The sequence below is a fragment of the Osmia lignaria genome, unplaced genomic scaffold (assembly GCF_051020975.1).
Source record: "Osmia lignaria lignaria isolate PbOS001 unplaced genomic scaffold, iyOsmLign1 scaffold0016, whole genome shotgun sequence".
Lineage (NCBI taxonomy): Eukaryota > Metazoa > Arthropoda > Insecta > Hymenoptera > Megachilidae > Osmia > Osmia lignaria.
In genome coordinates this window covers 9591789-9617961 of record NW_027478168.1, presented here as the reverse complement: position 1 = coordinate 9617961, position 26173 = coordinate 9591789, and positions in this window count along the sequence as shown.

The following is a 26173-nucleotide window of genomic DNA, read 5'->3' as shown; positions in this document are numbered from 1 at the left end:
GAAACACCGTGGCCCCTTTCTTTGAGATAACTCTGCACGATTGCGAGCTGCAAATGCCACTTCCAGCTTAGCTGTGCAGAAGAAGAACAACAAGAAGAAAAAATATCTCGAAATATGTCCGTCAGGCCCCTTCCCTTGAGATATATCTGCAAATATCTCGGAAACGAAGCGAGCTATGGCAAAATGTTAAGAGACCGTTTTTGTAGAGAATTAAGTTTCCTACTTTTTATGTTTTATGATATTTCTTGATCAGATGCGTAGTTCTCGAGATATATCAAGATATTTAAAAGTTCCGAAGCCGCACCAACATAATAGAGATACAGAAACCCCGTGGCCCCTTTCTTTGAGATAACTCTGCACTATTGCGAGCAGCAAATGCCACTTCCAGCTTAGCTGTGCAGAAGAAGAACAACAAGAAGAAGAAATATCTCGAAATATGTCCGCCAGGCCCCTTCCCTTGAGATAAATCTGCAAATATCTCGGAAACGAAACGAGCTATGGCAAAATGTTAAGAGACAATTTTTGTAGAGAATTAAGTTTCCTACTTTTTATGTTCTATGATATTTTTTGATCAGATGCGTAGTTCTCGAGATATATCCTGATATTTAAAAGTTCCGAAGCGGCACCAACATAATAGAGATACAGAAACACCGTGGCCCCTTTCTTTGAGGTAACTCTGCACTATTGCGAGCTGCAAATGCCACTTCCAGCTTAGCTGTGCAGAAGAAGAACAACAAGAAGAAGAAATATCTCGAAATATGTCCGTCAGGCCCCTTCCCTTGAGATAAATCTGCAAATATCTCGGAAACGAACCGAGCTATGGCAAAATGTTAAGAGACCTTATTTGTAGAGAATTAAGTTTCCTACTTTTTATGTTCTACGATATTTTTTGATCAGATGCGTAGTTCTCGAGATATATCAAGATATTTAAAAGTTCCGAAGCCGCACCAACATAATAGAGATACAGAAACACCGTGGCCCCTTTCTTTGAGATAACTCTGCACTATTGCGACCTGCAAATGCCACTTCCAGCTTAGCTGTGCAGAAGAGGAACAACAAGAAGAAGAAATATCTCGGAATATGTCCGTCAGGCCCCTTCCCTTGAGCTAAATCTGCAAATATCTCGGAAACGATGCCAGCTATGGGAAAATGTTAAGAGACCTTTTTTGTAGAGAATTAAGTTTCCTACTTTTTATGTTCTATGATATTTTTTGATCAGATGCGTAGTTCTCGAGATATATCAAGATATTTAAAAGCTCCGAAGCTGCACCAACATAATAGAGGTACAGAAACACCGTGGCCCCTTTCTTTGAGATAACTCTGCACTATTGCGAGCTGCAAATGCCACTTCCAGCTTAGCTGTGCAGAAGAAGAACAACAAGAAGAAGAAATATCTCGAAATATGTCCGTCAGGCCCCTTCCCTTGAGATAAATCTGTAAATATCTCGGAAACGAAGCGAGCTATGGCAAAATGTTAAGAGACCTTTTTTGTAGAGAATTAAGTTTCCTACTTTTTATCTTCTATGATATTTTTCGATCAGAGGCGTAGTTCTCGAGATATATCAAGATATTTAAAAGTTCCGAAGCCGCACCAACATAGTAGAGATACAGAAACACCGTGGCCCCTCTCTTTGAGATAACTCTGCACGATTGCGAGCTGGAAATGCCACTTCCAGTTTAGCTGTGCAGAAGAAGAACAACAAGAAGAAGAAATATCTCGAAATATGTCCGTCAGGCCCCTTCCCTTGAGATAAATCTGCAAATATCTCGGAAACGAAGCGAGCTATTGCAAAACGTTAAGAGACCTTTTTTGTAGAGAATTAAGTTTCCTACTTTTTACGTGCTATGATATTTTTTGATCAGATGCGTAGTTCTCGAGATATATCAAGATATTTAAAAGTTCCGAAGCCGCACCAACATAATAGAGATACAGAAACACCGTGGCCCCTTTCTTTGCGATAACTCTGCACTATTGCGAGCTGCAAATGCCACTTCCAGCTTAGCTGTGCAGAAGAAGAACAACAAGAAGAAGAAATATCTCGAAATATGTCCGTCAGGCCCCTTCCCTTGAGATAAATCTGCAAATATCTCGGAAACGAAGCGAGCTATGGCAAAATGTTAAGAGACCTTTTTTGTAGAGAATTAAGTTTCCTACTTTTCATGTTCTATGATATTTTTTGATCAGATGCGTAGTTCTCGAGATATATCAAGATATTTAAAAGCTCCGAAGCTGCACCAACATAATAGAGGTACAGAAACACCGTGGCCCCTTTCTTTGAGATAACTCTGCACTATTGCGCGCTGCAAATGCCACTTCCAGCTTAGCTGTGCAGAAGAAGAACAACAAGAAGAAGAAATATCTCGAAATATGTCCGTCAGGCCCCTTCCCTTGAGATAAATCTGCAAATATCTCGGAAACGAAGCGAGCTATGGCAAAATGTTAAGAGACCTTTTTTGTAGAGAATTAGGTTTCCTACTTTTTATGTTCTATGATATTTTTTGATCAGATGCGTAGTTCTCGAGATATATCAAGATATTTAAAAGTTCCGAAGCCGCACCAACATAATAGAGATACAGAAACACCGTGGCCCCTTTCTTTGAGATAACTCTGCACTATTGCGACCTGCAAATGCCACTTCCAGCTTAGCTGTGCAGAAGAAGAACAACAAGAAGAAGAAGTATCTCGAAATATGTCCGTCAGGCCCCTTCCTTTGAGATAAATCTGCAAATATCTCGGAAACGAAGCGAGCTATGGCAAAATGTTAACAGACCTTTTTTGTAGAGAATTAAGTTTCCTACTTTTTATGTTCTATGATATTTTTCGATCAGAGGCGTAGTTCTCGAGATATATCAAGATATTTAAAAGCTCCGAAGCTGCACCAACATAATAGAGGTACAGAAACACCGTGGCCCCTTTCTTTGAGATAACTCTGCACTATTGCGAGCTGCAAATGCCACTTCCAGCTTAGCTGTGCAGAAGAAGAACAACAAGAATAAGAAATATTTCGAAATATGTCCGTCAGGCCCCTTCCCTTGAGATAAATCTGCAAATATCTCGGAAACGAAGCGAGCTACGGCAAAATGTTAAGAGACCTTTTTTGTAGAAAATTAGGCTTCCTACTTTTTATGTTCTATGATATTTTTTGATCAGATGCGTAGTTCTCGAGATATATCAAGATATTTAAAAGTTCCGAAGCCGCACCAACATAATAGAGATACAGAAACACCGTGGCCCCTTTCTTTGAGATAACTCTGCACGATTGCGAGCTGGAAATGCCACTTCCAGTTTAGCTGTGCAGAAGAAGAACAACAAGAAGAAGAAATATCTCGAAATATGTCCATCAGGACCCTTCCCTTGAGATAAATCTGCAAATATCTCGGAAACGATGCCAGCTATGGGAAAATGTTACGAGACCTTTTTTGTAGAGAATTAAGTTTCCTACTTTTTATCTTCTATGATATTTTTTGATCAGATGCGTAGTTCTCGAGATATATCAAGATATTTAAAAGTTCCGAAGCCGCACCAACATAATAGAGATACAGAAACACCGTGGCCCCTTTCTTTGAGATAACTCTGCACTATTGCGAGCTGTAAATGCCACTTCCAGCTTAGCTGTGCAGAAGAAGAACAACAAGAAGAAGAAATATCTCGAAATATGTCCGTCAGGCCCCTTCCCTTGAGATCAATCTGCAAATATCTCGGAAACGAAGCGAGCTATTGCAAAACGTTAAGAGACCTTTTTTGTAGAGAATTAAGTTTCCTACTTTTTATGTTCTATGATATTTTCTGATCAGGTGCGTAGTTCTCGAGATATATCAAGATATTTAAAAGCTCCGAAGCTGCACCAACATAATAGAGGTACAGAAACACCGTGGCCCCTTTCTTTGAGATAACTCTGCACTATTGCGAGCTGCAAATGCCACTTCCAGCTTAGCTGTGCAGAAGAAGAACAACAAGAAGAAGAAATATCTCGAAATATGTCCGTCAGGCCCCTTCCCTTGAGATATATCTGCAAATATCTCGGAAACGAAGCGAGCTATGGCAAAATGTTAAGAGACCTTTTTTGTAGAGAATTATGTTTCCTACAATTTATGTTCTATGATATTTTTTGATCAGAAGCGTAGTTTTCGAGATATATCGAGATATTTAAAAGTTCCGAAGCCGCACCAACATAATAGAGATACAGAAACACCGTGGCCCCTTTCTTTCAGATAACTATGCACTATTGCGAGCTGCAAATGCCACTTCCAGCTTAGCTGTGCAGAAGAAGAACAACAAGAAGAAGAAATATCTCGAAATATGTCCGTCAGGCCCCTTACCTTGAGATAAATCTGCAAATATCTCGGAAACGAAGCGAGCTATGGCAAAATGTTAAGAGACCTTTTTTGTAGAGAATTAAGTTTCCTACTTTTTATCTTCTATGATATTTTCTGATCAGATTCGTAGTTCTCGAGATATATCAAGATATTTAAAAGTTCCGAAGCCGCACCAACATAATAGAGATACAGAAACACCGTGGCCCCTCTCTTTGAGATAACTCTGCACAATTGCGAGCTGCAAATGCCACTTCCAGCTTAGCTGTGCAGAAGAAGAACAACAAGAAGAAGAAATATCTCGAAATATGTCCGTCAGGCCCCTTCCCTTGAGATAAATCGGCAAGTATCTCGGAAACGAAGCGAGCTATGGCAAAATGTTAAGAGACCTTTTTTGTAGAGAATTATGTTTCCTACAATTTATGTTCTATGATATTTTTTGATCAGAAGCGTAGTTTTCGAGATATATCAAGATATTTAAAAGCTCCGAAGCTGCACCAACATAATAGAGGTACAGAAACACCGTGGCCCCTTTCTTTGAGATAACTCTGCACTATTGCGAGCTGCAAATGCCACTTCCAGCTTAGCTGTGCAGAAGAAGAACAACAAGAATAAGAAATATTTCGAAATATGTCCGTCAGGCCCCTTCCCTTGAGATAAATCTGCAAATATCTCGGAAACGAAGCGAGCTACGGCAAAATGTTAAGAGAGCTTTTTTGTAGAAAATTAGGCTTCCTACTTTTTATGTTCTATGATATTTTTTGATCAGATGCGTAGTTCTCGAGATATATCAAGATATTTAAAAGTTCCGAAGCCGCACCAACATAATAGAGATACAGAAACACCGTGGCCCCTTTCTTTGAGATAACTCTGCACGATTGCGAGCTGGAAATGCCACTTCCAGTTTAGCTGTGCAGAAGAAGAACAACAAGAAGAAGAAATATCTCGAAATATGTCCATCAGGACCCTTCCCTTGAGATAAATCTGCAAATATCTCGGAAACGATGCCAGCTATGGGAAAATGTTAAGAGACCTTTTTTGTAGAGAATTAAGTTTCCTACTTTTTATCTTCTATGATATTTTTTGATCAGATGCGTAGTTCTCGAGATATATCAAGATATTTAAAAGTTCCGAAGCCGCACCAACATAATAGAGATACAGAAACACCGTGGCCCCTTTCTTTGAGATAACTCTGCACTATTGCGAGCTGTAAATGCCACTTCCAGCTTAGCTGTGCAGAAGAAGAACAACAAGAAGAAGAAATATCTCGAAATATGTCCGTCAGGCCCCTTCCCTTGAGATCAATCTGCAAATATCTCGGAAACGAAGCGAGCTATTGCAAAACGTTAAGAGACCTTTTTTGTAGAGAATTAAGTTTCCTACTTTTTATGTTCTATGATATTTTCTGATCAGATGCGTAGTTCTCGAGATATATCAAGATATTTAAAAGCTCCGAAGCTGCACCAACATAATAGAGGTACAGAAACACCGTGGCCCCTTTCATTGAGATAACTCTGCACTATTGCGAGCTGCAAATGCCACTTCCAGCTTAGCTGTGCAGAAGAAGAACAACAAGAAGAAGAAATATCTCGAAATATGTCGGTCAGGCCCCTTCCCTTGAGATATATCTGCAAATATCTCGGAAACGAAGCGAGCTATGGCAAAATGTTAAGAGACCTTTTTTGTAGAGAATTATGTTTCCTACAATTTATGTTCTATGATATTCTTTGATCAGAAGCGTAGTTTTCGAGATATATCGAGATATTTAAAAGTTCCGAAGCCGCACCAACATAATAGAGATACAGAAACACCGTGGCCCCTTTCTTTCAGATAACTATGCACTATAGCGAGCTGCAAATGCCACTTCCAGCTTAGCTGTGCAGAAGAAGAACAACAAGAAGAAGAAATATCTCGAAATATGTCCGTCAGGCCCCTTACCTTGAGATAAATCTGCAAATATCTCGGAAACGAAGCGAGCTATGGCAAAATGTTAAGAGACCTTTTTTGTAGAGAATTAAGTTTCCTACTTTTTATCTTCTATGATATTTTCTGATCAGATTCGTAGTTCTCGAGATATATCAAGATATTTAAAAGTTCCGAAGCCGCACCAACATAATAGAGATACAGAAACACCGTGGCCCCTCTCTTTGAGATAACTCTGCACAATTGCGAGCTGTAAATGCCACTTCCAGCTTAGCTGTGCAGAAGAAGAACAACAAGAAGAAGAAATATCTCGAAATATGTCCGTCAGGCCCCTTCCCTTGAGATCAATCTGCAAATATCTCGGAAACGAAGCGAGCTATTGCAAAACGTTAAGAGACCTTTTTTGTAGAGAATTAAGTTTCCTACTTTTTATGTTCTATGATATTTTCTGATCAGATGCGTAGTTCTCGAGATATATCAAGATATTTAAAAGTTCCGAAGCCGCACCAACATAATAGAGATACAGAAACACCGTGGCCCCTTTCTTTGAGATAACTCTGCACTATTGCGAGCTGTAAATGCCACTTCCAGCTTAGCTGTGCAGAAGAAGAACAACAAGAAGAAGAAATATCTCGAAATATGTCCGTCAGGCCAGTTCCTTTGAGCTGAATCTGCAAATATCTCGGAAACGAAGCGAGCTATGGCAAAATGTTAAGAGACGTTTTTTGTGGAGAATTATGTTTCCTACAATTTATGTTCTATGATATTTTTTGATCAGAAGCGTAGTTTTCGAGATATATCGAGATATTTAAAAGTTCCGAAGCCGCACCAACATAATAGAGATACAGAAACACCGTGGCCCCTTTCGTTGAGATAACTCTGCACTAGTGCGAGTCGCAAATGCCACTTCCAGCTTAGCTGTGCAGAAGAAGAACAACAAGAAGAAGAAATATCTCGAAATACGTCCGTCAGGCCCCTTCCCTTGAGATAAATCTGCACATATCTCGGAAACGAAGCGAGCTATGGCAAAATGTTAAGAGACCTTTTTTGTAGAGAATTCAGTTTCCTACTTTTTATGTTCTATGATATTTTTTGATCAGATGCGTAGTTCTCGAGATATATCAAGATATTTAAAAGTTCCGAAGCCGCACCAACATAATAGAAATACAGAAACACCGTGGCCCCTTTCTTTGAGATAACTCTGCACTATTGCGAGCTGCAAATGCCACTTCCAGCTTAGCTGTGCAGAGGAAGAACAACAAGAAGAAGAAATATCTCGAAATATGTCCGTCAGGCCAGTTCCTTTGAGCTGAATCTGCAAATATCTCGGAAACGAAGCGAGCTATGGCAAAATGTTAAGAGACGTTTTTTGTAGAGAATTATGTTTCCTACAATTTATGTTCTATGATATTTTTTGATCAGAAGCGTAGTTTTCGAGATATATCGAGATATTTAAAAGTTCCGAAGCCGCACCAACATAATAGAGATACAGAAACACCGTGGCCCCTTTCTTTGAGATAACTCTGCACTATTGCGAGCTGTAAATGCCACTTCCAGCTTAGCTGTGCAGAAGAAGAACAACAAGAAGAAGAAATATCTCGAAATATGTCCGTCAGGCCCCTTCCCTTGAGATATATCTGCAAATATCTCGGAAACGAAGCGAGCTATGGCAAAATGTTAAGAGACCTTTTTTGTAGAGAATTAAGTTTCCTACTTTTTATGTTCTATGATATTTTTTGATCAGATGCGTAGTTTGTCGAGATATATCAAGATATTTAAAAGTTCCGAAGCCGCACCAACATAATAGAGATACAGAAACACCGTGGCCCCTTTCTTTGAGATAACTCTGCACTATTGCGAGCTGCAAATGCCACTTCCAGCTTAGCTGTGCAGAAGAAGAACAACAAGAAGAAGAAATATCTCGAAATATGTGCGTCAGGCCCCTTCCCTTGAGATAAATCTGCAAATATCTCGGAAACGAAGCGAGCTATGGCAAAATGTTAAGAGACCTTTTTTGTAGGGAATTAAGTTTCCTACTTTTTATCTTCTATGATATTTTTTGATCACATGCGTAGTTCTCGAGATATATCAAGATATTTAAAAGTTCCGAAGCCGCACCAACATAATAGAGATACAGAAACACCGTGGCCCCTCTCGTTGAGATAACTCTGCACTATTGCGAGCTGGAAATGCCACTTCCAGTTTAGCTGTGCAGAAGAAGAACAACAAGAAGAAGAAATATCTCGAAATATGTCCGTCAGGCCCCTTCCCTTGAGATAAATCTGCAAATATCTCGGAAACGAAGCGAGCTATGGCAAAATGTTTAGAGACCTTTCTTGTAGAGAATTAAGTTTCCTACCTTTTATGTAGTATGATATTTTTTGATCAGATGCGTAGTTCTCGAGATATATCAAGATATTTAAAAGTTCCGAAGCCGCACCAACATAATAGAGATACAGAAACACCGTGGCCCCTTTCGTTGAGATAACTCTGCACTAGTGCGAGCCGCAAATGCCACTTCAAGCTTAGCTGTGCAGAAGAAGAACAACAAGAAGAAGAAATATCTCGAAATATGTCCGTCAGGCCCCTTCCCTTGAGATAAATCTGCAAATATCTCGGAAACGAAGCGAGCTATGGCAAAATGTTAAGAGACCTTTTTTGTAGAGAATTAAGTTTCCTACTTTTTATGTTCTATGATATTTTTTGATCAGATGCGTAGTTCTCGAGATATATCAAGATATTTAAAAGTTCCGAAGCCGCACCAACATAATAGAGATACAGAAACACCGTGGCCCCTTTCTTTGAGATAACTCTGCACTATTGCGAGCTGCAAATGCCACTTCCAGCTTAGCTGTGCAGAGGAAGAACAACAAGAAGAAGAAATATCTCGAAATATGTCCGTCAGGCCCCTTCCCTTGAGAAAAAATCTGCAAATATCTCGGAAACGAAGCGAGCTATGGCAAAATGTTAAGAGACCTTTTTTGTAGAGAATTAAGTTTCCTACTTTTTATGTTCTATGATATTTTTTGATCAGATGCGTAGTTCTCGAGATATATCAAGATATTTAAAAGTTCCGAAGCCGCACCAACATAATAGAGATACAGAAACACCGTGGCCCCTTTCTTTGAGATAACTCTGCACTATTGCGAGCTGCAAATGCCACTTCCAGCTTAGCTGTGCAGAGGAAGAACAACAAGAAGAAGAAATATCTCGAAATATGTCCGTCAGGCCAGTTCCTTTGAGCTGAATCTGCAAATATCTCGGAAACGAAGCGAGCTATGGCAAAATGTTAAGAGACGTTTTTTGTAGAGAATTATGTTTCCTACAATTTATGTTCTAGGATATTTTTTGATCAGAAGCGTAGTTTTCGAGATATATCGAGATATTTAAAAGTTCCGAAGCCGCACCAACATAATAGAGATACAGAAACACCGTGGCCCCTTTCTTTGAGATAACTCTGCACTATTGCGAGCTGTAAATGCCACTTCCAGCTTAGCTGTGCAGAAGAAGAACAACAAGAAGAAGAAATATCTCGAAATATGTCCGTCAGGCCAGTTCCTTTGAGCTGAATCTGCAAATATCTCGGAAACGAAGCGAGCTATGGCAAAATGTTAAGAGACGTTTTTTGTAGAGAATTATGTTTCCTACAATTTATGTTCTATGATATTTTTTGATCAGAAGCGTAGTTTTCGAGATATATCGAGATATTTAAAAGTTCCGAAGCCGCACCAACATAATAGAGATACAGAAACACCGTGGCCCCTTTCGTTGAGATAACTCTGCACTAGTGCGAGCCGCAAATGCCACTTCCAGCTTAGCTGTGCAGAAGAAGAACAACAAGAAGAAGAAATATCTCGAAATACGTCCGTCAGGCCCCTTCCCTTGAGATAAATCTGCACATATCTCGGAAACGAAGCGAGCTATGGCAAAATGTTAAGAGACCTTTTTTGTAGAGAATTCAGTTTCCTACTTTTTATGTTCTATGATATTTTTTGATCAGATGCGTAGTTCTCGAGATATATCAAGATATTTAAAAGTTCCGAAGCCGCACCAACATAATAGAAATACAGAAACACCGTGGCCCCTTTCTTTGAGATAACTCTGCACTATTGCGAGCTGCAAATGCCACTTCCAGCTTAGCTGTGCAGAGGAAGAACAACAAGAAGAAGAAATATCTCGAAATATGTCCGTCAGGCCAGTTCCTTTGAGCTGAATCTGCAAATATCTCGGAAACGAAGCGAGCTATGGCAAAATGTTAAGAGACGTTTTTTGTAGAGAATTATGTTTCCTGCAATTTATGTTCTATGATATTTTTTGATCAGAAGCGTAGTTTTCGAGATATATCGAGATATTTAAAAGTTCCGAAGCCGCACCAACATAATAGAGATACAGAAACACCGTGGCCCCTTTCTTTGAGATAACTCTGCACTATTGCGAGCTGTAAATGCCACTTCCAGCTTAGCTGTGCAGAAGAAGAACAACAAGAAGAAGAAATATCTCGAAATATGTCCGTCAGGCCCCTTCCCTTGAGATATATCTGCAAATATCTCGGAAACGAAGCGAGCTATGGCAAAATGTTAAGAGACCTTTTTTGTAGAGAATTAAGTTTCCTACTTTTTATGTTCTATGATATTTTTTGATCAGATGCGTAGTTTGTCGAGATATATCAAGATATTTAAAAGTTCCGAAGCCGCACCAACATAATAGAGATACAGAAACACCGTGGCCCCTTTCTTTGAGATAACTCTGCACTATTGCGAGCTGCAAATGCCACTTCCAGCTTAGCTGTGCAGAAGAAGAACAACAAGAAGAAGAAATATCTCGAAATATGTGCGTCAGGCCCCTTCCCTTGAGATAAATCTGCAAATATCTCGGAAACGAAGCGAGCTATGGCAAAATGTTAAGAGACCTTTTTTGTAGGGAATTAAGTTTCCTACTTTTTATCTTCTATGATATTTTTTGATCAGATGCGTAGTTCTCGAGATATATCAAGATATTTAAAAGTTCCGAAGCCGCACCAACATAATAGAGATACAGAAACACCGTGGCCCCTCTCGTTGAGATAACTCTGCACTATTGCGAGCTGGAAATGCCACTTCCAGTTTAGCTGTGCAGAAGAAGAACAACAAGAAGAAGAAATATCTCGAAATATGTCCGTCAGGCCCCTTCCCTTGAGATAAATCTGCAAATATCTCGGAAACGAAGCGAGCTATGGCAAAATGTTTAGAGACCTTTCTTGTAGAGAATTAAGTTTCCTACCTTTTATGTAGTATGATATTTTTTGATCAGATGCGTAGTTCTCGAGATATATCAAGATATTTAAAAGTTCCGAAGCCGCACCAACATAATAGAGATACAGAAACACCGTGGCCCCTCTCGTTGAGATAACTCTGCACTATTGCGAGCTGGAAATGCCACTTCCAGTTTAGCTGTGCAGAAGAAGAACAACAAGAAGAAGAAATATCTCGAAATATGTCCGTCAGGCCCCTTGCCTTGAGATAAATCTGCAAATATCTCGGAAACGAAGCGAGCTATGGCAAAATGTTAAGAGACCTTTTTTGTAGAGAATTCAGTTTCCTACTTTTTATGTTCTATGATATTTTTCGATCAGAGGCGTAGTTCTCGAAATATATCAAGATATTTAAAAGTTCCGAAGCCGCACCAACATAATAGAGATACAGAAACACCGTGGCCCCTTTCTTTGAGATAACTCTGCACTATTGCGAGCTGTAAATGCCACTTCCAGCTTAGCTGTGCAGAAGAAGAACAACAAGAAGAAGAAATATCTCGAAATATGTCCGTCAGGCCCCTTCCCTTGAGATATATCTGCAAATATCTCGGAAACGATGCGAGCTATGGCAAAATGTTAAGAGACCTTTTTTGTAGACAATTATATTTCCTACAATTTATGTTCTATGATATTTTTTGATCAGAAGCGTAGTTTTCGAGATATATCGAGATATTAAAAAGTTCCGATGCCGCACCAACATAATAGAGATACAGAAACACCGTGGCCCCTTTCTTTGAGATAACTCTGCACTAGTGCGAGCCGCAAATGCCACTTCCAGCTTAGCTGTGCAGAAGAAGAACAACAAGAAGAAGAAATATCTCGAAATATGTCCGTCAGGCCCCTTCCCTTGAGATAAATCTGCACATATCTCGGAAACGAAGCGAGCTATGGCAAAATGTTAAGAGACCTTTTTTGTAGAGAATTAAATTTCCTACTTTTTATGTTCTATGATATTTTTTGATCAGAAGCGTAGTTTTCGAGATATATCGAGATATTTAAAAGTTCCGAAGCCGCACCAACATAATAGGGATACAGAAACACCGTGGCCCCTTTCTTTGAGATAACTCTGCACTATTGCGAGCTGTAAATGCCACTTCCAGCTTAGCTGTGCAGAAGAAGAACAACAAGAAGAAGAAATATCTCGAAATATGTCCGTCAGGCCCCTTCCCTTGAGATAAATCTGCACATATCTCGGAAACGAAGCGAGCTATGGCAAAATGTTAAGAGACCTTTTTTGTAGAGAATTAAGTTTCCTACTTTTTATGTTCTATGATATTTTTTGATCAGAAGCGTAGTTTTCGAGATATATCGAGATATTTAAAAGTTCCGAAGCCGCACCAACATAATAGGGATACAGAAACACCGTGGCCCCTTTCTTTGAGATAACTCTGCACTATTGCGAGCTGTAAATGCCACTTCCAGCTTAGCTGTGCAGAAGAAGAACAACAAGAAGAAGAAATATCTCGAAATATTTCCGTCAGGCCCCTTCCCTTGAGATAAATCTGCAAATATCTCGGAAACGAAGCGAGCTATGCTAAAATGTTAAGAAACCTTTTTTGTAAAGAATTAAGTTTCCTACTTTTTATGTTCTATGATATTTTTTGATCAGATGCGTAGTTCTCGAGATATATCAAGATATTTAAAAGTTCCGAAGCCGCACCAAGATAATAGAGATACAGAAACACCGTGGCCCCTTTCTTTGAGATAACTCTGCACTATTGCGAGCTGGAAATGCCACTTCCAGTTTAGCTGTGCAGAAGAAGAACAACAAGAAGAAGAAATATCTCGAAATATGTCCGTTAGGCCCCTTCCCTTGAGATAAATCTGCAAATATCTCTGAAACGAAGCGAGCTATGGCAAAATGTTAAGAGACCTTTTTTGTAGAGAATTAAGTTTCCCACTTTTTATGTTCTATGATATTTTTTGATCAGAAGCGTAGTTTTCGAGATATATCGAGATATTTAAAAGTTCCGAAGCCGCACCAACATAATAGAGATACAGAAACACCGTGGCCCCTTTCTTTGAGATAACTCTGCACTAGTGCGAGCTGCAAATGCCACTTCCAGCTTAGCTGTGCAGAAGAAGAACAACAAGAAGAAGAAATATCTCGAAATATGTCCGTCAGGCCCCTTCCCTTGAGATAAATCTGCAAATATCTCGGAAACGAAGCGAGCTATGGCAAAATGTTAAGAGACCTTTTTTGTAGAGAATTAAGTTTCCTACTTTTTATGTTCTATGATATTTTTTGATCAGATGCGTAGTTTGTCGAGATATATCAAGATATTTAAAAGTTCCGAAGCCGCACCAACATAATAGAGATACAGAAACACCGTGGCCCCTTTCTTTGAGATAACTCTGCACTATTGCGAGCTACAAATGCCACTTCCAGCTTAGCTGTGCAGAAGAAGAACAACAAGAAGAAGAAATATTTCGAAATATGTCCGTCAGGCCCCTTCCCTTGAGATAAATCTGCAAATATCTCGGAAACGAAGCGAGCTATGGCAAAATGTTAAGAGACCTTTTTTGTAGGGAATTAAGTTTCCTACTTTTTATCTCCTATGATATTTTTTGATCAGATGCGTAGTTCTCGAGATATATCAAGATATTTAAAAGTTCCGAAGCCGCACCAACATAATAGAGATACAGAAACACCGTGGCCCCTCTCGTTGAGATAACTCTGCACTATTGCGAGCTGGAAATGCCACTTCCAGTTTAGCTGTGCAGATGAAGAACAACAAGAAGAAGAAATATCTCGAAATATGTCCGTCAGGCCCCTTCCCTTGAGATAAATCTGCAAATATCTCGGAAACGAAGCGAGCTATGGCAAAATGTTTAGAGACCTTTCTTGTAGAGAATTAAGTTTCCTACCTTTTATGTAGTATGATATTTTTTGATCAGATACGTAGTTCTCGAGATATATCAAGATATTTAAAAGTTCCGAAGCCGCACCAACATAATAGAGATACAGAAACACCGTGGCCCCTTTCTTTGAGATAACTCTGCACTATTGCGCGCTGCAAATGCCACTTCCAGCTTAGCTGGGCAGAAGAAGAACAACAAGAAGAAGAAATATCTCGAAATATGTCCGTCAGGCCCCTTCCCTTGAGATAAATCTGCAAATATCTCGGAAACGAAGCGAGCTATGGGAAAATGTTAAGAGACCTTTTTTGTAGAGAATTCAGTTTCCTACTTTTTATGTTCTATGATATTTTTCGATCAGAGGCGTAGTTCTCGAGATATATCAAGATATTTAAAAGTTCCGAAGCCGCACCAACATAATAGAGATACAGAAACACCGTGGCCCCTTTCTTTGAGATAACTCTGCACTATTGCGAGCTATAAATGCCACTTCCAGCTTAGCTGTGCAGAAGAAGAACAACAAGAAGAAGAAATATCTCGAAATATGTCCGTCAGGCCCCTTCCCTTGAGATATATCTGCAAATATCTCGGAAACGAAGCGAGTTATGGCAAAATGTTAAGAGACCTTTTTTGTAGAGAATTATGCTTTCTACAATTTATGTTCTATGATATTTTTTGATCAGAAGCGTAGTTTTCGAGATATATCGAGATATTTAAAAGTTCCGAAGCCGCACCAACATAATAGATATACAGAAACACCGTGGCCCCTTTCTTTGAGATAACTCTGCACTAGTGCGAGCTGCAAATGCCACTTCCAGCTTAGCTGTGCAGAAGAAGAACAACAAGAAGAAGAAATATCTCGAAATATGTCCGTCAGGCCCCTTCCCTTGAGATAAATCTGCAAATATCTCGGAAACGAAGCGAGCTATGGCAAAATCTTTAGAGACCTTTCTTGTAGAGAATTAAGTTTCCTACTTTTTATGTAGTATGATATTTTTTGATCAGATGCGTAGTTCTCGAGATATATCAAGATATTTAAAAGTTCCGAAGCCGCACCAACATAATAGAGATACAGAAACACCGTGGCCCCTTTCTTTGAGATAACTCTGCACTATTGCGAGCTGTAAATGCCACTTCCAGCTTAGCTGTGCAGAGGAAGAACAACAAGAAGAAGAAGTATCTCGAAATATGTCCGTCAGGCCAGTTCCTTTGAGCTGAATCTGCAAATATCTCGGAAACGAAGCGAGCTATGGCAAAATGTTAAGAGACGTTTTTTGTAGAGAATTAAGTTTCCTACAATTTATGTTCTATGATATTTTTTGATCAGAAGCGTAGTTTTCGAGATATATCGAGATATTTAAAAGTTCCGAAGCCGCACCAACATAATAGGGATACAGAAACACCGTGGCCCCTTCCTTTGAGATAACTCTGCACTAGTGCGAGCCGCAAATGCCACTTCCAGCTTAGCTGTGCAGAAGAAGAACAACAAGAAGAAGAAATATCTCGAAATATGTCCGTCAGGCCCCTTCCCTTGAGATAAATCTGCAAATATCTCGGAAACGAAGCGAGCTATGGCAAAATGTTAAGAGACCGTTTTCGTAGAGAATTAAATTTCCTACTTTTTATGTTCTATGATATTTTTTGATCAGATGCGTAGTTCTCGAGATATATCAAGATATTTAAAAGTTCCGAAGCCGCACCAACATAATAGAGATACAGAAACACCGTGGCCCCTTTCTTTGAGATAACTCTGCACTATTGCGCGCTGCAAATGCCACTTCCAGCTTAGCTGGGCAGAAGAAGAACAACAAGAAGAAGAAATATCTCGAAATATGTCCGTCAGGCCCCTTCCCTTGAGATAAATCTGCAAATATCTCGGAAACGAAGCGAGCTATGGCAAAATGTTAAGAGACCTTTTTTGTAGAGAATTAAGTTTCCTACTTTTCATGTTCTATGATATTTTTTGATCAGATGCGTAGTTCTCGAGATATATCAAGATATTTAAAAGTTCCGAAGCCGCACCAACATAATAGAGATACAGAAACACCGTGGCCCCTTTCTTGAAGATAACTCTGCACTATTGCGAGCTGCAAATGCCACTTCCAGCTTAGCTGTGCAGAGGAAGAACAACAAGAAGAAGAAATATCTCGAAATATGTCCGTCATGCCAGTTCCTTTGAGCTGAATCTGCAAATATCTCGGAAACGAAGCGAGCGATGGCAAAATGTTAAGAGACCTTTTTTGTAGAGAATTAAGTTTCCTACTTTTTATGTGCTATGATATTTTTTGATCAGATGCGTAGTTCTCGAGATATATCAAGATATTTAAAAGTTCCGAAGCCGCACCAACATAATAGAGATACAGAAACACCGTGGCCCCTTTCTTTGAGATAACTCTGCACTATTGCGAGCTGTAAATGCGACTTCCAGCTTAGCTGTGCAGAAGAAGAACAACAAGAAGAAGAAATATCTCGAAATATGTCCGTCAGGCCCCTTCCCTTGAGATATATCTGCAAATATCTCGGAAACGACGCGAGCTATGGCAAAATGTTAAGAGACCTTTTTTGTAGACAATTATGTTTCCTACAATTTATGTTGTATGATATTTTTTGATCAGAAGCGTAGTTTTCGAGATATATCGAGATATTTAAAAGTTCCGAAGCCGCACCAACATAATAGGGATACAGAAACACCGTGGCCCCTTTCTTTGAGATAACTCTGCACTATTGCGAGCTGGAAATGCCACTTCCAGTTTAGCTGTGCAGAAGAAGAACAACAAGAAGAAGGAATATCTCGAAATATGTCCGTTAGGCCCCTTCCCTTGAGATAAATCTGCAAATATCTCGGAAACGAAGCGAGCTATGGCAAAATGTTAAGAGATCTTTTTTGTAGAGAATTAAGTTTCCTACGTTTTATGTTGTATGATATTTTTTGATCAGATGCGTAGTTCTCGAGATATATCAAGATATTTAAAAGTTCCGAAGCCTCACCAACATAATAGAGATACAGATACACCGTGGCCCCTTTCTTTGAGATAACTCTGCACTATTGCGAGCTGCAAATGCCACTTCCAGCTTAGCTGTGCAGAGGAAGAACAACAAGAAGAAGGAATATCTCGAAATATGTCCGTCAGGCACCTTCCCTTGAGATAAATCTGCAAATATCTCGGAAACGAAGCGAGCTGTTGCAAAATGTTAAGAGACCTTTTTTGTAGAGAATTGTGTTTCCTACTTTTTATGTTCTATGATATTTTTTGATCAGACGCGTAGTTCTCGAGATATATCAAGATATTTAAAAGTTCCGAAGCCGCACCAACATAATAGAGATACAGAAACACCGTGGCTCCTTTCTTTGAGATAACTCTGCACTATTGCGACCTGGAAATGCCACTTCCAGTTTAGCTGTGCAGAAGAAGAACAACAAGAAGAAGAAATATCTCGAAATATGTCCGTTAGGCCCCTTCCCTTGAGATAAATCTGCAAATATCTCGGAAACGAAGCGAGCTATGGCAAAATGTTAAGAGATCTTTTTTGTAGAGAATTAAGTTTCCTACGTTTTATGTTGTATGATATTTTTTGATCAGATGCGTAGTTCTCGAGATATATCAAGATATTTAAAAGTTCCGAAGCCTCACCAACATAATAGAGATACAGATACACCGTGGCCCCTTTCTTTGAGATAACTCTGCACTATTGCGAGCTGCAAATGCCACTTCCAGCTTAGCTGTGCAGAGGAAGAACAACAAGAAGAAGGAATATCTCGAAATATGTCCGTCAGGCACCTTCCCTTGAGATAAATCTGCAAATATCTCGGAAACGAAGCGAGCTGTTGCAAAATGTTAAGAGACCTTTTTTGTAGAGAATTGAGTTTCCTACTTTTTATGTTCTATGATATTTTTTGATCAGATGCGTAGTTCTCGAGATATATCAAGATATTTAAAAGTTCCGAAGCCGCACCAACATAATAGAGATACAGAAACACCGTGGCCCCTTTCTTTGAGATAACTCTGCACTATTGCGAGCTGTAAATGCCACTTCCAGCTTAGCTGTGCAGAAGAAGAACAACAAGAAGAAGAAATATCTCGAAATATGTCCGTCAGGCCCCTTCCCTTGAGATATATCTGCAAATATCTCGGAAACGAAGCGAGCTATGGCAAAATGTTAAGAGACCTTTTTTGTAGAGAATTAAGTTTCCTACTTTTCATGTTCTATGATATTTTTTGATCAGAAGCGTAGTTTTCGAGATAAATCGAGATATTTAAAAGTTGCGAAGCCGCACCACAATAATAGAGATACAGAAACACCGTGGCCCCTTTCTTTGAGATAACTCTGCACTAGTGCGAGCTGCAAATGCCACTTCCAGTTTAGCTGTGCAGAAGAAGAACAACAAGAAGAAGAAATATCTCGAAATATGTCCGTCAGGCCCCTTCCCTTGAGATAAATCTGCAAATATCTCGGAAACGAAGCGAGCTATGGCAAAATGTTAAGAGACGTTTTTTGTAGAGAATTATGTTTCCTACAATTTATGTTCTATGATATTTTTTGATCAGAGAGTAGTTTTCGAGATATATCGAGATATTTAAAGGTTCCGAAGCCGCACCAACATAATAGGGATACAGAAACAGCGTGGCCCCTTTCTTTGAGATAACTCTGCACTAGTGCGAGCCGCAAATGCCACTTCCAGCTTAGCTGTGCAGAGGAAGAACAACAAGAAGAAGGAATATCTCGAAATATGTCCGTCAGGCACCTTCCCTTGAGATAAATCTGCAAATATCTCGGAAACGAAGCGAGCTGTTGCAAAATGTTAAGAGACCTTTTTTGTAGAGAATTGAGTTTCCTACTTTTTATGTTCTATGATATTTTTTGATCAGATGCGTAGTTCTCGAGATATATCAAGATATTTAAAAGTTCCGAAGCCGCACCAACATAATAGAGATACAGAAACACCGTGGCCCCTTTCTTTGAGATAACTCTGCACTATTGCGAGCTGTAAATGCCACTTCCAGCTTAGCTGTGCAGAAGAAGAACAACAAGAAGAAGAAATATCTCGAAATATGTCCGTCAGGCCCCTTCCCTTGAGATATATCTGCAAATATCTCGGAAACGAAGCGAGCTATGGCAAAATGTTAAGAGACCTTTTTTGTAGAGAATTAAGTTTCCTACTTTTCATGTTCTATGATATTTTTTGATCAGAAGCGTAGTTTTCGAGATATATCGAGATATTTAAAAGTTGCGAAGCCGCACCACAATAATAGAGATACAGAAACACCGTGGCCCCTTTCTTTGAGATAACTCTGCACTAGTGCGAGCTGCAAATGCCACTTCCAGTTTAGCTGTGCAGAAGAAGAACAACAAGAAGAAGAAATATCTCGAAATATGTCCGTCAGGCCCCTTCCCTTGAGATAAATCTGCAAATATCTCGGAAACGAAGCGAGCTATGGCAAAATGTTAAGAGACGTTTTTTGTAGAGAATTATGTTTCCTACAATTTATGTTGTATGATATTTTTTGATCAGAGAGTAGTTTTCGAGATATATCGAGATATTTAAAAGTTCCGAAGCCGCACCAACATAATAGGGATACAGAAACAGCGTGGCCCCTTTCTTTGAGATAACTCTGCACTAGTGCGAGCCGCAAATGCCACTTCCAGCTTAGCTGTGCAGAAGAAGAACAACAAGAAGAAGAAATAACTCGAAATATGTCCATCAGGACCCTTCCCTTGAGATAAATCTGCAAATATCTCGGAAACGAAGCGAGCTATGGCAAAATGTTAAGAGACCTTTTTTGTAGAGAATTATGTTTCCTACAATTTATGTTCTATGATATTTTTTGATCAGAAGCGTAGTTTTCGAGATATATCGAGATATTTAAAAGTTCCGAAGCCGCACCAACATAATAGAGATACAGAAACACCGTGGCCCCTTTCTTTGGGATAACTCTGCACTATTGCGAGCTGCAAATGCCACTTCCAGCTTAGCTGTGCAGAAGAAGAACAACAAGAAGAAGAAATATCTCGAAATATGTCCGTCAGGCCACTTCCCTTGAGATAAATCTGCAAATATCTCGGAAACGAAGCGAGCTATGGCAAAATGTTAAAAGACCTTTTTTGTAGAGAATTAAGTTTCCTACTTTTTACGTTCTATGATATTTTTTGATCAGAAGCGTAGTTTTCGAGATATATCGAGATATTTAAAAGTTCCGAAGCCGCACCAACATAATAGAGATACAGAAACACCGTGGCCCCTTTCTTTGAGATAACTCTGCACTATTGCGAGCTGGAAATGCCACTTCCAGCTCAGCTGTGCAGAAGAAGAACAACAAGAAGAAGAAATATCTCGAAATATGTCCGTTAGGCCCCTTCCCTTGAGATAAATCTGCAAATATCTCGGAAACGAAGCGAGCTATGGCAAAATGTTAAGAGACCGTTTTCGTAGAGAATTAAATTTCCTACTTTTTATGTTCTATGATATTTTTTGATCAGATGCGTAGTTCTCGAGATATATCAAGATATTTAAAAGTTCCGAAGCCGCACCAACATAATAGAGATACAGAAACACCGTGGCCCCTTTCTTTGAGATAACTCTGCACTATTGCGCGCTGCAAATGCCACTTCCAGCTTAGCTGGGCAGAAGAAGAACAACAAGAAGAAGAAATATCTCGAAATATGTCCGTCAGGCCCCTTCCCTTGAGATAAATCTGCAAATATCTCGGAAACGAAGCGAGCTATGGCAAAATGTTAAGAGACCTTTTTTGTAGAGAATTAAGTTTCCTACTTTTCATGTTCTATGATATTTTTTGATCAGATGCGTAGTTCTCGAGATATATCAAGATATTTAAAAGTTCCGAAGCCGCACCAACATAATAGAGATACAGAAACACCGTGGCCCCTTTCTTTGAGATAACTCTGCACTATTGCGAGCTGCAAATGCCACTTCCAGCTTAGCTGTGCAGAGGAAGAACAACAAGAAGAAGAAATATCTCGAAATATGTCCGTCATGCCAGTTCCTTTGAGCTGAATCTGCAAATATCTCGGAAACGAAGCGAGCGATGGCAAAATGTTAAGAGACCTTTTTTGTAGAGAATTAAGTTTCCTACTTTTTATGTGCTATGATATTTTTTGATCAGATGCGTAGTTCTCGAGATATATCAAGATATTTAAAAGTTCCGAAGCCGCACCAACATAATAGAGATACAGAAACACCGTGGCCCCTTTCTTTGAGATAACTCTGCACTATTGCGAGCTGTAAATGCGACTTCCAGCTTAGCTGTGCAGAAGAAGAACAACAAGAAGAAGAAATATCTCGAAATATGTCCGTCAGGCCCCTTCCCTTGAGATATATCTGCAAATATCTCGGAAACGACGCGAGCTATGGCAAAATGTTAAGAGACCTTTTTTGTAGACAATTATGTTTCCTACAATTTATGTTGTATGATATTTTTTGATCAGAAGCGTAGTTTTCGAGATATATCGAGATATTTAAAAGTTCCGAAGCCGCACCAACATAATAGGGATACAGAAACACCGTGGCCCCTTTCTTTGAGATAACTCTGCACTAGTGCGAGCCGCAAATGCTACTTCCAGCTTAGCTGTGCAGAAGAAGAACAACAAGAAGAAGAAATATCTCGAAATATGTCCGTTAGGCCCCTTCCCTTGAGATAAATCTGCAAATATCTCGGAAACGAAGCGAGCTATGGCAAAATGTTAAGAGACCTTTTTTGTAGGGAATTAAGTTTCCTACTTTTTATCTTCTATGATATTTTTTGATCAGATGCGTAGTTCTCGAGATATATCAAGATATTTAAAAGTTCCGAAGCCGCACCAACATAATAGAGATACAGAAACACCGTGGCCCCTTTCTTTGAGATAACTCTGCACTATTGCGAGCTGTAAATGCCACTTCCAGCTTAGCTGTGCAGAGGAAGAACAACAAGAAGAAGAAATATCTCGAAATATGTCCGTCAGGCCAGTTCCTTTGAGCTGAATCTGCAAATATCTCGGAAACGAAGCGAGCTATGGCAAAATGTTAAGAGACGTTTTTTGTAGAGAATTAAGTTTCCTACAATTTATGTTCTATGATATTTTTTGATCAGAAGCGTAGTTTTCGAGATATATCGAGATATTTAAAAGTTCCGAAGCCGCACCAACATAATAGGGATACAGAAACACCGTGGCCCCTTCCTTTGAGATAACTCTGCACTAGTGCGAGCCGCAAATGCCACTTCCAGCTTAGCTGTGCAGAAGAAGAACAACAAGAAGAAGAAATATCTCGAAATATGTCCGTCAGGCCCCTTCCCTTGAGATAAATCTGCAAATATCTCGGAAACGAAGCGAGCTATGGCAAAATGTTAAGAGACCGTTTTCGTAGAGAATTAGATTTCCTACTTTTTATGTTCTATGATATTTTTTGATCAGATGCGTAGTTCTCGAGATATATCAAGATATTTAAAAGTTCCGAAGCCGCACCAACATAATAGAGATACAGAAACACCGTGGCCCCTTTCTTTGAGATAACTCTGCACTATTGCGAGCTGCAAATGCCACTTCCAGCTTAGCTGGGCAGAAGAAGAACAACAAGAAGAAGAAATATCTCGAAATATGTCCGTCAGGCCCCTTCCCTTGAGATAAATCTGCAAATATCTCGGAAACGAAGCGAGCTATGGCAAAATGTTAAGAGACCTTTTTTGTAGAGAATTAAGTTTCCTACTTTTCATGTTCTATGATATTTTTTGATCAGATGCGTAGTTCTCGAGATATATCAAGATATTTAAAAGTTCCGAAGCCGCACCAACATAATAGAGATACAGAAACACCGTGGCCCCTTTCTTTGAGATAACTCTGCACTATTGCGAGCTGCAAATGCCACTTCCAGCTTAGCTGTGCAGAGGAAGAACAACAAGAAGAAGAAATATCTCGAAATATGTCCGTCATGCCAGTTCCTTTGAGCTGAATCTGCAAATATCTCGGAAACGAAGCGAGCGATGGCAAAATGTTAAGAGACCTTTTTTGTAGAGAATTAAGTTTCCTACTTTTTATGTGCTATGATATTTTTTGATCAGATGCGTAGTTCTCGAGATATATCAAGATATTTAAAAGTTCCGAAGCCGCACCAACATAATAGAGATACAGAAACACCGTGGCCCCTTTCTTTGAGATAACTCTGCACTATTGCGAGCTGTAAATGCGACTTCCAGCTTAGCTGTGCAGAAGAAGAACAACAAGAAGAAGAAATATCTCGAAATATGTCCGTCAGGCCCCTTCCCTTGAGATATATCTGCAAATATCTCGGAAACGACGCGAGCTATGGCAAAATGTTAAGAGACCTTTTTTGTAGACAATTATGTTTCCTACAATTTATGTTGTATGATATTTTTTGATCAGAAGCGTAGTTTTCGAGATATATCGAGATATTTAAAAGTTCCGAAGCCGCACCAACATAATAGGGATACAGAAACACCGTGGCCCCTTTCTTTGAGATAACTCTGCACTAGTGCGAGCCGCAAATGCTACTTCCAGTTTAGCTGTGCAGAAGAAGAACAACAAGAAGAAGAAATATCTCGAAATATGTCCGTTAGGCCCCTTCCCTTGAGATAAATCTGCAAATATCTCGGAAACGAAGCGAGCTATGGCAAAATGTTAAGAGACCTTTTTTGTAGGGAATTAAGTTTCCTACTTTTTATCTTCTATGATATTTTTTGATCAGATGCGTAGTTCTCGAGATATATCAAGATATTTAAAAGTTCCGAAGCCGCACCAACATAATAGAGATACAGAAACACCGTGGCCCCTTTCTTTGAGATAACTCTGCACTATTGCGAGCTGTAAATGCCACTTCCAGCTTAGCTGTGCAGAGGAAGAACAACAAGAAGAAGAAATATCTCGAAATATGTCCGTCAGGCCAGTTCCTTTGAGCTGAATCTGCAAATATCTCGGAAACGAAGCGAGCTATGGCAAAATGTTAAGAGACGTTTTTTGTAGAGAATTAAGTTTCCTACAATTTATGTTCTATGATATTTTTTGATCAGAAGCGTAGTTTTCGAGATATATCGAGATATTTAAAAGTTCCGAAGCCGCACCAACATAATAGGGATACAGAAACACCGTGGCCCCTTCCTTTGAGATAACTCTGCACTAGTGCGAGCCGCAAATGCCACTTCCAGCTTAGCTGTGCAGAAGAAGAACAACAAGAAGAAGAAATATCTCGAAATATGTCCGTCAGGCCCCTTCCCTTGAGATAAATCTGCAAATATCTCGGAAACGAAGCGAGCTATGGCAAAATGTTAAGAGACCGTTTTCGTAGAGAATTAGATTTCCTACTTTTTATGTTCTATGATATTTTTTGATCAGATGCGTAGTTCTCGAGATATATCAAGATATTTAAAAGTTCCGAAGCCGCACCAACATAATAGAGATACAGAAACACCGTGGCCCCTTTCTTTGAGATAACTCTGCACTATTGCGAGCTGCAAATGCCACTTCCAGCTTAGCTGGGCAGAAGAAGAACAACAAGAAGAAGAAATATCTCGAAATATGTCCGTCAGGCCCCTTCCCTTGAGATAAATCTGCAAATATCTCGGAAACGAAGCGAGCTATGGCAAAATGTTAAGAGACCTTTTTTGTAGAGAATTAAGTTTCCTACTTTTCATGTTCTATGATATTTTTTGATCAGATGCGTAGTTCTCGAGATATATCAAGATATTTAAAAGTTCCGAAGCCGCACCAACATAATAGAGATACAGAAACACCGTGGCCCCTTTCTTTGAGATAACTCTGCACTATTGCGAGCTGCAAATGCCACTTCCAGCTTAGCTGTGCAGAGGAAGAACAACAAGAAGAAGAAATATCTCGAAATATGTCCGTCATGCCAGTTCCTTTGAGCTGAATCTGCAAATATCTCGGAAGCGAAGCGAGCGATGGCAAAATGTTAAGAGACCTTTTTTGTAGAGAATTAAGTTTCCTACTTTTTATGTGCTATGATATTTTTTGATCAGATGCGTAGTTCTCGAGATATATCAAGATATTTAAAAGTTCCGAAGCCGCACCAACATAATAGAGATACAGAAACACCGTGGCCCCTTTCTTTGAGATAACTCTGCACTATTGCGAGCTGGAAATGCCACTTCCAGTTTAGCTGTGCAGAAGAAGAACAACAAGAAGAAGAAATATCACGAAATATGTCCGTTAGGCCCCTTCCCTTGAGATAAATCTGCAAATATCTCGGAAACGAAGCGAGCTATGGCAAAATGTTAAGAGACCTTTTTTGTAGAGAATTAAGTTTGCTCCTTTTTATTTTCTATGATATTTTTTCATCAGATGCGCAGTTCACGAGATATATCAAGATATTTAAAAGTTCCGAAGCCGCACCAACATAATAGAGATACAGAAACACCGTGGCCCCTTTCTTTGAGATAACTCTGCACTATTGCGAGCTGCAAATGCCACTTCCAGCTTAGCTGTGCAGAAGAAGAACAACAAGAAGAAGAAATATCTCGAAATATGTCCGTCAGGCCCCTTCCCTTGAGATAAATCTGCAAATATCTCGGAAACGAAGCGAGCTATGGCAAAATGTTAAGAGACCTTTTTTGTAGAGAATTAAGTTTCCTACTTTTTATGCTCTATGATATTTTTTGATCAGATGCGTAGTTCTCGAGATATATCAAGATATTTAAAAGTTCCGAAGCCGCACCAACATAATAGAGATGCAGAAACACCGTGGCTCCTTTCTTTGAGATAACTCTGCACTAGTGCGAGCCGCAAATGCTACTTCCAGCTTAGCTGTGCAGAAGAAGAACA